The following is a 7,389-nucleotide window of genomic DNA, read 5'->3' as shown; positions in this document are numbered from 1 at the left end:
GGGAAAATGGAAGGACCCCTCAACCTTATTTATAAAGGGAAGGGGATAATCGGCAGGCGCGAGAATCGAGGGGCCTAAAGCGGCAAAAGGGGGCGCAACTGTCGCCTCGATCTTCGGGAATTAATTAAGTGAAGGGAATCTTCATAAATCTTTTTATGCAGAGATGACATCATGACGATTTACTGCAGTGTCAGAAGATGACGTCACGACAGTTTACCAAAGTTTACAGGGAGAAGACAACATGGCGGTTTACAGAGAATCATTAGAAGATGTTCATGGAATTTTTCTAAGTATTGAAGATTGACATGAACAGGTTCAAATCAATCTGGGGCCTAATGTTGAGGATATAACTACTGAGTGTAAACCGCCCAGGAGGGGCCGGTTCATGCTCAACTATACTGAAGCCCATGAAGACAAGAAGATGGCGCTTTACTGATAAAGCTTAGAGGCCCAGAGCCCAGGGCGGATTAGGGCCCATAGTGGTAAACCGCCATAGTTGTGTAACTTGTATTGCAAGTTAGGGAAAGGGAGAGACCGAGCCGAACACTTGTATGAGTTGGCCTCGGGACTCTACAAACCGGCCAGGCGTCCACCTGTGTATATAAAGGGACGACCCGGCGGCGGTTCAGGAACAACACACAACAACTCGAGACCAAGGCAAAGCGTATTTTGCTCCCTGGTCATCGAAACTCCAATAATCCCATCACAACTAGACGTAGGCTCTTACCTTCATCGTAAGGGGCCGAACTAGTATAAACTCTCGTGTCCCTTGTCCGGTTTAACCCCTTCAGGCTAATCTCGTTGCGATGGCTCCACGACTAAGTCCTTCTGCTAGGACATCTGACGTGATATTTCCACGACAACTCTGGTGCGGACTGTACTTTGGAAGACCTATGAGGTTTTGTAGTAAATTAATCTGAAGTTTCATGATCATCATCATTAGCTTCTCTCACTAATTGGTGTAGGAATCACTGGAACTGATTTTTGTGATGAACTACTTTCCAATTCGGGAGAAGGTACAGTTACCTCATCAAGTTCTACTTTCCTCCCACTCACTTCTTTCGAGAGAAACTCCTTCTCTAGAAAGGATCCATTCTTAGCAACGAACGTTTTGCCTTCGGATCTATGATAGAAGGTGTACCCAATAGTTTCCTTTGGGCATTCTATGAAGACGCACTTCTCCGATTTGGGTTTGAGCTTATCAGGTTGAAACTTTTTCACATAAGCATCGTAACTCCAAATTTTAAGAAACAACAGCTTACGTTTATTGCTAAACCATAGTTCATACGGTGTCGTCTCAACGGATTTAGATGGTGCCCTATTTTAACGTGAATGCAGCTATCTCTAATGCATAACCCTAAAACGATATTGGTAAATTGGTAAGAGACATCATTGATCGCACCATATCAAATAAAGTGCGGTTATGACGTTCGGACACACTGTTAAGCTGTGGTGTTCCAGGTGGCATGAGTTTGTGAAACTATTCCACATTATTTTAACTGAAGGCCAAACTCGTAACTCAAATTTTCATCTCCATGATCAGATCGTAGAAACTTTATTTTCTTGTTACGATGATTTTCCACTTCACTCTGAAATTCTTTGAACCTTTCAACTGTTTCAGACTTATGTTTCAACAAGTAGATATACCCATATCTGCTCAAATCATCTGTGAAGGTCAGAAACTAACGATACCCGCCACGAGCCTTAATACTGATTGGTCTGCATACATCAGTATGTATTATTTCCAACAAGTCAATAGCTTGTTCCATTGTTCCGGAGAACAGAGTTTTGGTCATCTTGCCCAAAAGGCATGGTTCGCAAGTATCAAATGATTCATAACCAAGTGATTCTGAAAATCCATCTTTATGGAGTTTCTTCATGCGCTTTACACCGATATGACCCAAACGGCAGTCCCACAAATAAGTTGCACTATCATTATTAACTTTGCATCTTTTGGCATCAATATTATGAATATGTGTATTACTACGATCGAGATCCAACAAACTATTTTCATTGGGTGTATGACCATTGAAGGTTTTATTCATATAAATAGAACAACAATTATTCTCTGACTTTAAATGAATAACCATATTGCAATAAACATGATCAAATCATATTCATGCTCAACGCAAACGCCAAACAACATTTATTTAGGTTTAACACTAATCCCGAAAGTATAGGGAGTGTGTGATGATGATCATATCAATCTTGGAACTATTTCCAACACTCATCGTCACTTTCCCTTCAACTAGTCTCTGTTTATTCTGTCACTCCTATTTCGAGTTACTAATCTCAGCAATCGAACAAGTATCAAATACTCAGGGGCTACTATAAACACTAGTAGGCACACATCAATAACATGTATATCAAATATACCCTTGTTCAATTTGCAATCCTTCTTATCCACCAAATATTCAGGGCATTTCCGCTTCCAGTGACCATTTCCTTTGTAGTGTAAGCACTCAGTTTCAAGCTTTGGTCCAGCTTTGAGCTTCTTCGCGGGAGTGACAACTTGCTTGTCATTCTACTTGAAGTTCCCTTTCTTTCCCTTTGCCCTTCTCTTGAAACTAGTGGTCTTATCAATCATCAACACTTGATGCTCTTTCTTGATTTCTACCTTCGTCGATTTCAACATCACGAAGAGCTCGGGAATAGTTTTCGTCATCGCTTGCATACTATAGTTCATCACGAAGTTCTAGTAACTTGGTGATGATGACTAGAGAACTCTGTCAATCACTATCTTATCTGGAAGATTAACTCCCACTTGATTCAAGCGATTGTAGTACCCAGACAATCTGAGCACATGCTCACTAGTTGAGCGATTCTCCTCCATATTTTAGCTATAGAACTTGTTGGAGACTTCATATCTCTCAACTCGGGTATTTGCTTGAAATATTAACTTCAATTCCTGGAACATCTCATATGGTCCATGACGTTCAAAACGTCTTTGAAGTCCCGATTCTAAGCCGTTAAGCATGGTGCACTAAACTATCAAGTAGTCATCATATTGAGCTAGCCAAACTTTCATAATGTCTGCATCTGCTCTTGCAATAGGTCTGTCACCTAGTGGTGCATTAAGGACATAATTATTCTGTGCAGCAATGAGGATAAACCTCAGATTATGGATCCAATCCGCATCATTGCTACTAACATCTTTCAACACAATTTTCTCTAGGAACATATCAAAATAAACATATGAAAGCAATAGCGCGAGCTATTGATCTACAACATAATTTGCAAAATACTACCAGGACTAAGTTCATGATAAATTTAAGTTCAATTAATCATATTACTAAAGAACTCCCACTTAGACAGATATCTCTCTAGTCATCTATGTGATCACGTGATCCAAATCAACTAAACCATGTCCGATCATCATGTGAGATGGAGTAGTTTTCAATGGTGAACATCACTATGTTGATCATATCTACTATATGATTCATGTTCGACCTTTCGGTCTTCGTGTTCCGAGGCCATATATGTATATGCTAGGCTCGTCAAATTTAACCTGAGTATTCCGCGTGTGCAACTATTTTGCACCCGTTGTATTTGAACGTAGAGCCTATGACACCCGATCATCACGTGGTGTCTCAGCACGAAGAACTGTCGCAACGGTGCATACTCAGGGAGAACACTTCTTGATAATTAGCGAGGGATCATCGTAAAATGCCACCGTCAATCAAAGCAAGATAAGATGCATAAAGGATAAACATCACATGCAATCAATATAAGTGATATGATATGGCCATCATCATCTTGTGCTTGTGATCTCCATCTCCGAAGCACCGTCGTGGTCACCATCGTCACCAGCGTGACACCTTGATATCCATCGTAGCATCGTTGTCGTTATGCCATCTATTGCTTCTACGACTATCGCTACCGCTTAGTGATAAAGTAAAGCAATTACAGGGCGTTTGCATTTCATACAATAAAGCGGCAACCATATGGCTCCTGCCAGTTGCCGATAACTTGGTTACAAAACATGATCATCTCATACAATAAAATATAGCATCACGTCTTGACCATATCACATCACAACATGCCCTACAAAAACAAGTTAGACGTCCTCTACTTTATTGTTGCAAATTTTACGTGGCTGCTACGGGCTGAGCAAGAACTGTTCTTATCTACGCATCAAAACCACAACGATAGTTTGTCAAGTTAGTGCTATTTTAACCTTCGCAAGGACCGGGCGTAGCCACACTCAGTTCAACTAAAGTTGGAGAAATAGACACCCGCCAGCCACCTGTGTGCAAAGCACGTCGGTAGAACCAGTCTCGTGTAAGCGTACGTGTAATGTCGGTCCGGGCCGCTTCATCCAACAATACTGCCGAACCAAAGTATGACATGCTGATAAGCAGTATGACTTGTATCGTCCACAACTCACTTGTGTTCTACTCGTGCATATAACATCTATGCATAAAATCAGGCTCGGATGCCACTGTTGGGGAATGTAGTAATTTCAAAAAAATTCCTACGCACACGCAAGATCATGGTGATGCATAGCAACGAGAGGGGAGAGTGTTGTCCATGTACCCTCATAGACCGAAAGCGGAAGCATTAAAACAACGCGGTTGATGTAGTTGTACGTCTTCACGGCCCGACCGATCAAACACCGAAACTACGACACCTCCAAGTTCTAGCACACGTTCAGCTCGATGACGTCCCTCGAACTCCGATCGAGCCGAGTGTCGAGGGAGAGTTCCGTCAGCACGACGGTGTGGTGACGATCTTGATGTTCCACCGTCGCAGGGCTACGCCTAAGCACTGCTACAATATTATCTAGGAGGACTATGGTGGAGGGGGGCACCACACACGGCTAAGAGATCTAGAGATCAGTTGTTGTGTCTAGAGGTGCCCCCTCCTCTGTATATAAAGGGGGGGAGGAGAAGAGGGCCGGCCAAGGAGAGGAGACGCGCCCAATGGGGGCAATCCTGCTCCAAGTAGGATTCCCCCCTCTTTCCTAATCCAAGTAGGAGAGGGGAATGAAGGGAAGGAGAAGGAAAAGGAAGGAGAGGGAGTAAAAGGAGGAAAGGGGGCCCGGCCCCCTAGTCCAATTCGGTTTGGGCTAGGGGGGCCGCGCGCCCTGCCTCCTCTCTTCCACCACTTGGCCCATGAGGCCCATTGCTTCTTCCTCGTATTCTCGTAACTCTCCGGTACCCCCAAAAATACCCGAATCACTCGGAACCTTTCCAGAGTCCGAATATAGTCGTCCAATATATCGATCTTTACGTCTTGACCATTTCGAGAATCCTCGTCATGGCCCCGATCTCATCCGGGACTCCGAACTCCTTCGGTACATCAAAACTCATAAACTCATAATATAACTGTCATCGAAACCTCAAGTGTGCGGACCCTACGGATTCTAGAACTATGTAGACATGACCGAGACACTTTTCCGGTCAATAACCAATAGCGGAACCTAGATGCTCATATTGACTCCTACATATTCTACGAAGATCTTTATCGGTCAAACCGCATAACAACATATGTTGTTCCCTTTGTCATCGGTATGTTACTTGCCCGAGATTTGATCGTCGGTATCTCATTACCTAGCTCAATCTCGTTACCGGCAAGTCTCTTTACTCGTTCCGTAATGCATCATCCCGCAATTAACTCATTAGTCACATTGCTTGCAAGGCTTATAGTGATGTGCATTACCGAGAGGGTCCAGAGATACCTCTCCGACAATCGGAGTGACAAATCCTAATCTTGAAATACGCCAACCCAACATGTACCTTCGGAGACATCTGTAGAGCTCCTTTATAATCACCCAATTATGTTGTGATGTTTGGTAGCACACAAAGTGTTCCTCCGGTAAACGGGAGTTGCATAATCTCATAGTTGTAGGAACATGTATAAGTCATGAAGAAAGCAATAGCAACATACTAAACGATCAAGTGCTAAGCTAACAGAATGGGTCAAGTCAATCACATCATTATCCTAATGACGTGACCCCGTTAATCAAATGACAACTCATGTCTATGGTTAGGAAACTTAACCATCTTTGATTAACGAGCTAGTCAAGTAGAGGCATACTAGTGACACTATGTTTGTCTATGTATTCACACATGTATTATGTTTCCGGTTAATATAATTATAGCATGAATAATAAACATTTATCATGAAATAAGGAAATAAATAATAACTTTATTATTGCCTCTAGGGCATATTTCCTTCACCCAGGGTTTCTCTGGTTACTCCTGTCTCCCCCTTTTTGGAACAGAAATCCTATGGTTATGTTCTCCCAATCCATGAAATCTAAGTAAGTTTCGTTAGATCCATGTAGTGTAATGATTGTTTGAATGGTACAAGTGATAAGTGATTAGTTGTTTCATCTATGGAAATGATTTCTGCTAGTAATCCGACTAGGGTTAGTGTTCGTGCTAATAATTCCTAGCCAGGACTTGACAACTGATTTTGAATGACCTACATATGTTTGTGCCATTATTTTCTTCAAGATTGGTCTGTACATAGACGAATGTGCTTAAAAATCGAACAATAATCTCTGGATATGTATAAATAAACAGCCATAAATTCCTAATCCTACTTCACAGCATGTAATCATTGATTTGATGCCAATTTTTGGCAACTGCCATATGTTCGCTAGATATTAGTCTCTAACCATTAATTTGAGGCCACATTTTTTTTACTATTTGTATAAGTGCTGTCTCACGATGTGGACAACGAGGATGAAGATGTCCATAGGAGGTACAAGAGGCAAATCCCGTTATGCGAGAATGCATAACAAGCATATTAGGCCTTGGAACGGCGACTATCGATGCCCATTTTGCAAACACAAGCTTCATGACGCGTATCAAAGTGTTCTGGCGCATGCAAGAAGAAGGGCCGTTGGTGTAGGACCTTGAAGTATGTCTAGAGGGGGGGGGGGTGATTAGACTACTTGACCAATTAAAAACTTAACCTTTTCCCAATTTTAGAGTTTGGCAGATTTTAGCTATCTTAGGACAAGTCAAGCAATCATCACACAATTCAAGCAAGCATGCAAAGAGTATATAGCCAGCGGAAATTAAAGCATGCAACTTGCAAGAAAGTAAAGGGAAGGGTTTGGAGGATTCAAATGCAATTGGAGACACGGATGTTTTTGGCGTGGTTCCGATAGGTGGTGCTATCGTACATCCACGTTGATGGAGACTTCAACCCACGAAGGGTAACGGTTGCACGAGTCCACGGAGGGCTCCACCCACGAAGGGTCCACGAAGAAGCAACCTTGTCTATCCCACCATGGCCGTCGCCCATGAAGGACTTGCCTCACTAGCGGTAGATCTTCATGAAGTAGGCGATCTCCTTGCCCTTACAAATTCCTTGGTTCAACTCCACAATCTTGTCGGAGGCTCCCAAGTGACACCTAGCCAATCTAGGAGATAC

This window comes from Triticum aestivum, chromosome 6B, assembly GCF_018294505.1.
Source record: "Triticum aestivum cultivar Chinese Spring chromosome 6B, IWGSC CS RefSeq v2.1, whole genome shotgun sequence".
NCBI lineage: Eukaryota > Viridiplantae > Streptophyta > Magnoliopsida > Poales > Poaceae > Triticum > Triticum aestivum.
Note: the sequence above shows the minus strand (reverse complement) of the source record.